The sequence below is a fragment of the Camellia sinensis genome, chromosome 7, assembly GCF_055761805.1.
Source record: "Camellia sinensis isolate YWXY chromosome 7, ASM5576180v1, whole genome shotgun sequence".
NCBI lineage: Eukaryota > Viridiplantae > Streptophyta > Magnoliopsida > Ericales > Theaceae > Camellia > Camellia sinensis.
The window spans coordinates 72,730,361-72,741,366 of record NC_138967.1 but is presented as its reverse complement, the minus strand read 5'-3'; the positions used below and the strand labels follow the sequence as shown (position 1 = coordinate 72,741,366).

The 11,006-nt window shown below is 41.0% G+C and overlaps 1 long non-coding RNA gene across 1 annotated transcript; it reads right to left on the bottom strand.

The window, feature by feature from the left end:
* Positions 1-1,237: 1,237 nt before the first annotated feature.
* On the bottom strand, positions 1,238-4,233 carry LOC114278914 (uncharacterized). The gene is made up of 2 exons (XR_014334614.1): positions 4,004-4,233; positions 1,238-3,296 (listed from the first exon to the last, which is right to left on the bottom strand). It is a non-coding gene; the product is annotated as an uncharacterized LOC114278914 (long non-coding RNA).
* Between the last annotated feature and the right edge of the window lie 6,773 nt (positions 4,234-11,006).

Genomic DNA, 11,006 nt, shown 5'->3' with positions numbered 1-11,006 from the left:
TAACTCCATTCTAAATATAGAGGATGGGTATACCGAATCCGCCATTACTTTGCTGGTGCAGTTCAAAATGTCTTATATTGACTGCTTCAACGGCGTTGGAGACCCAATGATACATCTACGTCTGTTTTTAGATATCCTGCGACTAATGGGTTTGACTAGACATCAGAAGTTGTCGCTCTTCGGCCGAACCATGTTGGGTATAGCTGCCATTTGGTATGCTAAGTTGGAGGACTCTGTGAAACAGAGCTGGGAGGAATTAACCGAATCTTTCATTGCTCAATTCTCCTACAACATGCAGATCGAGGTCACAACTCGTGATCTAGAAGCGACGCATTAGGAACCGAAAGAGGGCTTCTCCGAGTTTCTAACTAGATGGAGGGCTAAGGCATCGATGATGACCACCCGACCCTCAGAGAAAGACCAAATCTGGATGGTTGTCTAGAATCTTCATGACAAGTTGCTGCAAAAGATGATCATTTTCCCCTTATTCACATTCAAAGAACTTCATGAAATGGGAGTTCAGATTGAAGACGCAATGAAACAGGGCATCATCTCAGATGACAAGGAGCCGGCCAAGATGACTTTTATTCACAGTTCCAATGCAGTTGGGGGTAGCATAGCTGCGAGGCCGTCAGAGGTGAGTGTTGTCACCACCACCAAAACTGCAGACCCCTTTGCCAATATGAGCCCACAAACTTCCAACCCACCCGACCTCTGGGTAGGACTTTGAACCAACTTTACATGACTCTATCTCGAGCCATGCATGTGTTTATCAAAAAGGGGCATCTGAAACCCCTAAAACCTCGACCACTTCCAAACCCTCTTCCACCCAAGCACAATCCCACCAAATACTATGCTTTCCATCAACAGCACGGCCACGAAATAGACAGGTGCTTCCGCCTACGTCATGAGATTCAAGATCGCATCGACAACAAAGTCATAGGTCCACCATCAAAACCAAATGTAACCACCAACCCACTCCCTATCCACAACCAAGTCCCCCATCTAGAACTATCCACCTCATCCATACACTACCGCCCACCTTCAACCCGAGCGTCTATGTCACGCCCCAAACCCGCCCCTAAAAGTTTGGGCATGACCCGTTTGAAAACGAACACTTAATCTATAGTAAATAACATATGGGGCCTCATCGGAAGCATAAAGTAAGAAAATAACTATACATATAAATTCCATTGAGCTACATCTACATGCCAGGACCTCTTATACATGACATTCATCATGGAAAATAGATAAAGCTCCAAACCATATGTTGTAGCATTGGTGATAAACAACCATATGTACAGACCCAGCCCCATCATTGGGCTTATATAAAAATCATTGAAGTTCTACCTCTTTAACTTTAAATGGGTAATCAAAATTAAGGCAACATTTCAATAGACTTTACAAAAACAAATGGCTTCGTGCAGTGCCTGAACCCACGCAGGTTGACAAAAGAAAACGGGTGTCATGACTAGGACTAACCACTTGGTTGGTTACCTACAGAAACATACATTAGACAAAGTGAGCCAAGCTCAGTGAATAGTAATACATAAATAAAACGATGCTTAAATTGAAACATAACACATAGCAATGCATATAAAGATGTAGAGTTCACATAGTTAGTCTGATTCTGTGCTACGTACATAACGGCCTTAAGTTCAATCTTGCAACATAAACATGGTGGCTATAAGCCCTTGAAACATGGTGGCACGAGGCCCTTGAAACATGGTGGCTATAAGCCCTTGAAACTTGTGGCACTAAGGCCCTTGAAGCATGTGGCATAAAGCCCTTGTAACATATGGCACTAAGGCCCTTGAAACATATGGCATAAAGCCCTTGTAACATATGGCACTAAGGCCCTTGAAACATATGGCATAAAGCCCTTGTAAAGTTGGCATGAAGCCCTTGAAAAGTTGGCATGAAGCCTTTGGACATGCATATATGAACCCAAGAGGTGTCTCACACGGACTCTAGAGGTAACTCACAATGTAGCACTTAGTTCCGTGTAGCACTTTGTTTCATTTCATAACAACTTATACGGATGGCTATAAGCCTCATAATTTTCACATATGTATGGACTCAAGAGGTGTCTCACATGGACTCTAGCGGTGGCTCACAATGTAGCACTTAGTTCCAAGTAGCACTTTGTTCCATACCAATAATCATTAGGTCTTACAGACCAAACCATACATGTAATATCATACCCCAGAAATAAATTCATACATATGCATTATGCTTGAATCATAAATAGAAATCAGAATTCATACTTGCTTATACTTGGCACTGTAATAGTGCTAGCAAATCAATAATAAGTATTTTTTTTTGTTCGTTCCATAAAGGAATCCCCCAACATTGTGAACTTGTAGCATACTTGAACATGTACATACATAAACTGGTAACATACGTAAACTTGTGACAGACTTAAACTTGTAACATATACTTAAAACATACCTGAACATACTTGAACTTGTAACATACTGGAAACATGCCTGAAACATACTTGAACATCATTCATTAATTCAAACGGAACATATCATAACTAGAGCATTTCTTGTTGTATCGTGTCATTATCGTACGCTTAACAATGAGAGACTAATTCACATTCTCATGAGGGTCACATAATGATGCTAAACTTTGCACTTATATCGTAGATTCTGGATCACTTCCAATTCATAAGCAATATAACAAATTAACTTCAATTCATCTGGATACATGTAGCTACTCTTATATTTACTCAGAATCCATTCTTCAAGAATGAACATAAATTCTTTTGGGTAAATGACTTACTTTACGTGCTCTCTTATCAATAGCATACACCTTTGTTTAATCGTTCTTATATGTTAACATAATTGCCTTGCTTTGTAATTAACATAGTCCTAATGGTAACTGTTACATCATTCCCATGAGTTGACATAATTAACGTAAAGTTAACAGGACATTCCTGATAATTAGTAACGAAAAGTAAGTACATTCTCATTAAATTATAGATGACTTTATTGGTTTCACAATTTCACAGTTTCGGCCCTTGGCCTGAGGGGTTCACACAATCACAAGTTCCTTTGATGTTTTCATAATTCCATAATGTTTCTCACATAACATACATAACTTCATAAACTCTTTCGAAGTTTCCATAATATCACAGTGTTTCTCACATAGCATTCATAACATTTATGTCAACATAATTCTTACGACGAAGATTTAACATCAATAACGATAAATGGTTAAAGGTACATCAAAGTACTACTACTCACAGTGATCGGTTCCCGGTGGTAATGGTACAATGTCCTCGTCTCGACCTACAATTACAGTGCACAACACATAATATGAGGTCATACTCGATCCTTTACTTATTCTCTTTGATCATTCAATCAATTAGTCATGGTGGTACCAAGCTCATTATTCTTTAATATGTTGTAATCCATGTCTTAGAAAACAGGAGAAATCGATAGGAAATGGTTTAGGTGAAGAAATGGTACATTACTAATTGACATAACGTGAAAAGTCGTCACTAATTTGGGTATAACTTTTTCTATATTTAGAATTTGGGAGTGAGACTAGCGCCATTGGAAACTAGACTTCCGGGGCTTGATTTTAGGCTCGAGAATCACTCAAAACGGAGTCCGGATGCAAAAGATATACCTATTCAAAGTTGGCTGGACAGAGCTGTCTCCACACGTGCGGGTGAACAGTGCCGCACGTGCAGCCCTGGACAGCAGCAGTCCGAAAATGGCTGAAATTGTGGGACTTCTCATTTTCAAAAATCAAACCTTAATTACATGTAAATCAAAGCCCAAAACCCTTTAATACATGACCAATTTCACATTATTATTCTTCATCAAACACCATAATCTCACAATAAACAAATTTAATGATTTTACTTCTTCAATCAAGGAATTCTTAGAAAATCAAGGTTCATGGGTTCAAAGCTCACATCTTCTATATCAATCCATGATTTCAAGTAGTAGATGGATTCTATACAAGGTTAGTAATTAGAGCCACATACCTTACCCAAACCTTTGTTCATCCCTTAGTCTCTTCAATTTTTCCCAAGCTTTTGGTTGATTTTTCCTCTCTCTTCTATCTTCTTCAACCATCTTCAAGCTTCCATGGATGTTGAATTCCTTAGGGAGAAGCTTTGCCTCTTCTCTCTCTCCCTCTCTCTCTCTCTCACGGTTCTCCTTCCCCTTTCTCTAGATATTTTTATTTTTTGTTTGGTTCAAAATAGATGAGTTCAACAACTCATAAGGCATATATGCATATATAAAAGCTTCCCACAAATAGGAAGGGCCAAACACGCCCTTACGAATTGCACAAAATCACATTTCAATTAAACTTCCCAGATAACTCTAAAAATTATGCTGATCATAAATATGTCCCCTGTTCCGGTATCTGAAGTCTTTAAGGCCTTTAATTTGCAGTATAAAGTTAATTACCCAAACGTCCATTAACGAATCAGACAAATTAAATTTCAAATTAATTTTCCCAAATAATTCCAAAAATTCCCATTAACATATCCAAGTACTCAATTTTGATTTTTGAACCTATAAAGGTCGGTAATTCCCATTTTAAGTCCGTAACTCAACTGATAATGCTTCAATTCTAATAGATATAATTAAATTAAATCACATTATTTCATAGGGAAATAAAGATGATTTCTTATACGCATTTTGGGGTCATTACAGTCTATATCACCCCCTCCCACCTACCAAAGCCGGTGTTGTTCATCCCTAAAAGCATAGACTTGTGCATGATGAACATATCCAACCCACAACCCAAGCCTTACAAATCTGTGGTTACAACACCCGAAGAAGAGGAGGTTGTGCCAGTCTGTCACTGGGAATTCCTGAGGAATTATCAGAGGAGGATTATGACCTGAGCCACTATATTGTTCTCGTTACTCAAACCAGGCCTGAAGTAGTACTGATGACCTCAGTGGACATTAATGTGGTCAGGGAAGACGGCCTAAGCCAAGAGTTGGATGATCTTGTAGATCTTGAGGAAGACTTGGACAACCTCCAATTCTTTTAAGAACAGGACCAAGGCAACGTACAGATTGGTTGGTTTAATCGGAGCCTATCAACTGACAATAGGGGATGGCCGAGTGATGACACTGACAAAGAAAAGGAAACTAGAGTTAAACTGAAGGAAAAGAGAGTCATGGCAGTTATGGTAGCCAGAGAGGCCGAAGAGAAAGGGAAAATGCCTGAGAGTAAAAGTACAGAAAAACAAACCCAAGAATTGGGTGTTGTTGAAATTACAGATGCTGAACGGGAAGCTGTACTGAGGCAGTTTGAACGGGAGAGGATCGAAGATAATCGGAAGGCCGCAACATCTTGTCACCCTGAGGGGGGTAATTATAATCTGAGAGTGATTCAAGTTAAGCCTTACAACTGTTTATCAACGAATTAAGGTGAATGGTGGGAAGATAGCGCTTTGCATCTCATCCATACCGACGAAGACTGGGGGGATAATATCCCAAACAGTACTTGGTAGGTAGAGGAAATAGACCACCTGACCAGGAGTGGACGGTATTTCAAACCTCCATATTTGGATCAGGCTGAACCTTCAAGAAAAGATCGGGAGGTTGAAAAGGAAAAGGAGAAGAAGTTGGAAGCGAAGTTGGTTCTGAAACAATTCAAAAAGATTCAGGCTGACATTTCCATTTGGGGCCTCCTTATGGCTTCACGAGTACACCGACAGCCAGTTTTGTCGGCGATGGATAAGGCCAAGCTATCCACTGATACTACACCAGAACAACTCATCAGCCTGATCTTCCCAGGTAGCACCAAGCCTATGCTCACCTTCTCCGATAAAGAGCTGCCACTAGAAGGATTGACTCACAACAAGCCACTATACCTATCTATCGAGTGCAAAGGAAAATGGGTTCCCATAGTTCAAGTGGATACCGGCTCTGCTATCAACTTTTGTCCTCGTACCACCTATACAATAGGCCTAAAGCTGGCAGATTTCATCCCCATAACCCAGGTGATCCAGGCATATGACAATAAGAGCAGAAAAGTTATGGGGATGGTGAAAGTACAGGCCCAAGTGGGCCCTTCTAAGCATGAGATTGAGTTCCATGTACTTGATGTGCGAACTACCTTTAACCTACTTCTGGGGAAGCCCTGGTTGCATTACATAAAGGTTGTGTCCTCCACCATGCACCAAATGCTAAAATACCCTCATGAGGGAGGAGTGGCAACTGTTTTTGGGAATTCGTCTATTCATCCACTGCCAGAGGTAACTACACCTTTGCTGGAAATCAATCATGGTGATAAGGATGTATTTCTTTTAGGATTCACTCTACCAGAAGCCCAAGTGGTACAAACCATCTTAGTCGAAGACGAAGGCATGTATGTCAGTGCTTAGTCCATTTATTTCATGAAAAAATTGTGGCATATTCCCAGAATTAGGCTCAGAAGGAGTGGGAGAAAAGGTGTTACAGTGCTAGCTAGTATGCCACACAATCCACATACATTTGGGTTTGGTTATGTGCCCACCAAGGACGATTGGAGAAGGAAGGGAGAAGAAATGAGAGAAAGGGCCAAGGTCAAAAAAGCCGAGATACACTATGAGTTGGTTCACAGGCCAATTTGGGGAACATTGAATGGATGCTTTGTTAAAGAATGAGAGGATTTCCCCTTCTGCGGCTTTCCCTAGCCTTAGGTCGATTCCTCAACAAAAAAGCGTTTCCCTGTATTCGAAATCTTTTTCGACCACCAACTTCAAGACAGTGATGAAGAGGGGGCTAATCCAAGTATCAATGCAGGCCAGAATAAAGATGACGATTCAGACAACAGTGAGGTTGGAGAATGGGCAGCATTGGCTAATCTCCTGATAAATCCTGAGGCCAGTACAGAGAACTTGGGGGATACCTTTACTGTTTCTATAATCAGAGAAGAACCAGTTGTGGACTCCACTAGTTGCATTCTGGATGCGTCGAGGGCGTCATGCCTCACTTGGCAGTTTGAGAAGGGCTTTATTGCTAGTTCTGAATCGGATGATGAGCCTGAGTCTGATTCCATCGAGTTTGTTGAGTTAGAATCAGATTCGAGTTAGTCCGAGGAGTTTGAGTCTAGTACTTCTGAGGGTGGTAACCCCGGTGCCAAGGTCCTGTCTAGGTCCTTTTTTGTATATATATATATTTTTTTGAGTCTGCTGTAATCGAGGAGCCAAAACTTCTGAATGAGAATGCTGTAGATTCCGTTTACTTCTCTATGCCATTAATTTATTACATTGACCAAGATTTTCAAAATTTTAATGAAAACGAAGGGAAAGAAATTCCTCGGGCTTTGAAAACTTGATTGATTGAGAACAAGAGAGGCGCCTTAAGCTCTGCATAGATGAGATCATTGCAATTAATGTGGGTACTGAGAAAGATCCCCGCTTAGTCTAGATTGGGTCCATGTTGTCTTCGAAGGAACGCGAGCATTTAATTGCTTTATTAAAAGACTTCAAAGATGTTTTCGCGTGGTCCTACGAAGACATGCCTGGAATCGATCATGAGATTGTACAACACTAGATCCCTCTTAACCTTAAGGCCCGACCAGTTAAGCAGAAACTCTGCAGGATTCATCTCGATTGGGCATTGAAAATTAAAGAGAAGTCACCAAGCAGATTGATGCAGGATTCTTGATGGTATCCAAATATCCAACTTGGTTGGCCAACATTGTTCTAGTTTTGAAGAAGGACAGCAGAATCAGGGTTTGCACCGACTGCTGGGATCTAAATAAGGCTAGTCTGAAAGACGACTTTCCATTGCCACACATCGATGAATTAGTAGACTTCACCACTGGGCATGCCTTGTTATCATTCATGGATGGGTTTTCCGGGTATAACCAGATCTTGATGGCACCTGAAGACAGAGAAAAGACAGCATTTGCTACGCCGTAGGGTACCTACTACTACAGGGTTATGCCATTCGGGTTGAAGAACGTCGGAGCTACATATCAGAGAGCTGCAACCACAATCTTGCACAACATGATCCATAAAGAAGTTGAGGTGTATGTGGATGACACTATTGTAAAATCTAAAGAGTGAGAAGGCCATTACATCGCACTAGAAAAGTTCTTTGAACGAATCAGGGAGTACAGGCTGAGATTGAACCCGCAAAAATGCACTTTTGGGGTAACTACTGGGAAAACGTTGGGATTTTTGATTACACAGAGGGGAATTGAAGTAGATCCATCCAAGATCAAGGCCATCTTAGAAATGCCACCACCAAGGACTGAAAAAGATGTGCGTGGCTTTATAGGAAAAGTGCAATTCATAAGACGGTTTATCTCAAAATTAACCTTAACTTGTGAACCGCTATTTGGTCTTTGGAAAAAAGAGAAGAAGTTCTGATGGGATGATCGATGTCAGTTCACTTTCGAACAAGTTAAGTAGTACCTCAAAATCCGCCTGTATTGTCGCCACCAAAGCCAGGAAAGCCATTGATCATGTATCTGTCCATGACAGAGTCAACCATGGGGTGCATGCTAGCACAAGAATCAAAAGCTACCTGAGCAAGAAGATGTTGGATTACGAGACCCGCTACACTCCTCTGGAGAAGGCTTGCTTTGCTTTGGTTTGGGCCACTAGGAAGTTGAGACACTACCTGTTAGCCTACTCCGTAATTTTGGTTTCGAGATTAGATCCCATCAAATATCTCTTTGAGAAACCAACATTTACGGGTAGGCTAACTCGTTGGTTGCTTCTTCTCTCTGAGTTTGACCTCAAGTACATCACTCACAAGTCAATCAAAGGGAGAGCAGTAGCGGAATTTTTGGCAGACAACCCAGTGGAAGAAGATGAAGCAATAGAGTATTTGTTCCCAGATGAGGAGATCTTGCAGGTCAAAGAAGAGATGTGAACAATGTACTTTGATGGAGCAGTTAATCAATACGATTATGGGATCGTGTAGACGTGCCCGAACGTCCCGGGAAATCCTGTTTTGTTCATTTGGGCTTACTACAATTCGGACTCAAATGTCAAAGTTCTGAATCTAATCTTGCAAAGTGCAATGCAAGACTGATAAATCACTAAAGAGTCCAACTCCGGCAAATCATTTTGGAAAATTGATTTTTATAAAGAAGTGCCAAACATGGACTGCTTTGCCAGATACAGAGTCGCCACCTAAATATTTTGTTTTGGGGGAAATTTAGGAAACCCTGACTCATGCCTAAGGCCACGTGTCCGTCATCACCAAAGTTGTCTTGGCTCGGGAACTTGGGTACGAGATGGGAAGGTCATGCAATGAGCACCCCAGCTCGCCCGATCAAAGGATCGACCTGTACTAAGCATGATATCTTGTTTTTGAAAACACATGCGCTCTTATTCCGTTTATTAAGCCTAGAATTACTATGTGATGCGCACAACATACAAGTATAGACTAGATCGCCTAAGTTGGAACAAAACATTGCATATTTGTTTGTTTAAAAACAGTTTGAAGTTTGCTACTCGCAAGTAGGCTAAATCGAGGATTTCAATGAATTGTTCCAATTCAAGTAATCCAACCTTCACCCACAGGCATTCAGGCAGTTAAACAGTTAAGCACATAGCCTCATGGCAAGCATGCTATCATGGCAACACTCACACTCATGCAAGATGCTAAAGCATAAAAAGCTTACCTAGTACTCCAAGCCAAAACAATAGCTAGTTAGTAATCAATGTATGATCCTAGCTATGTTATGATGGCTAATGCAACACATACAAAATGCAACTAGAAATAGGCCCGGCTATTCTAAAATGGCATGTGAAATGCAACTTAGTAGATGTATTCAAATCGGAATTGAAATATAATGCAGTTAGTATGATGCGCTGAGCCCGGTGCATGCAAGACAGATGAATGGATGCACGCATGCAAAGCATGAGGATACTAATTGAAATATGCCCTAAAACTAACCACTGAAAGCAGGTAAGTAAAAGGGAGAAAGACGTGGGGTTAGAAGACATGCATCGCACACACGCACGCTTATTACAACAATACGCCCTCTCGATGGAGGGTCCGAATAAATAATACAAACCAACTAATTAACTAACTAACAAGCTAATTAATTATTACATTACCAAATGAATAACTAGCTATAACTAATTATTACAACAATTAACTAATTAACAAATTAATTAATTAATTACAAATTGAAGCTAATTAACAAGTAAGCATTAAACTAAGCTGTTCCAGCTTTGGTTGAAGGAGAAGAGGATGCATGCTCGGTTGCTATCCCGAAAGCTCTCCAAATGCTCTTTAGAGGCTCTGTCTGCAGGGTGTCTTTGAGAACTGGCTGCTGAATCTTACCAAAATAGTGTTGAGGAGTGCACCAGTGGCCTGCCAGCCATGAGAAGCTACTGCCAACCCCACTGCTGACCAAGGATAAGGGGGGTGCCGGCCAAGGATGACAGCCTGTCGGGCACTGGTGTACTGTGACACCAAGCTGTAACAGAGCACAAAACAGAGGAAAGGGAGGGTCTCCCAAGGGTATGTATGCACTATGCCACCCCATATCACCTCAAAACATCAAGGGAGAGGCATAGTCGGATCCAAGACCATCAATCACGCATCTCAATGCATGATGGCCAAAGATCCAACTTGTGCGAATCAATGTAGAATGGATGCACAAAAAAACACATAAATGCCTAGAACTCTATCATGCACCGTCAAGAGCGTCGGTGACTGAGAATCGAGGAACGTTTCATCACTTCAAGTATAAAACGTCCCCCGTTTCTCGTGCTTGGATTAATACTTAATCCAAACGACAATGCAACATAAACATGGCAAACATGCAATATGACTTAAGCATGCAAACATGCAACTACATGGCATACTCAATGCAATGTAACATGATTAACTTAACAAAGCTAATGATATGCGAACAATGTTAATGCATGCATGCACAATGCAATGCTACAAGGATAAATTAGCAACGTTTGGGATATACATACTCAATGTAAAGCAAAATAAGCGTACAAGCAACATGCAAGTAAACATGCCAAATGGACTTAAACCAAAAGGGGCAAACCTCAAT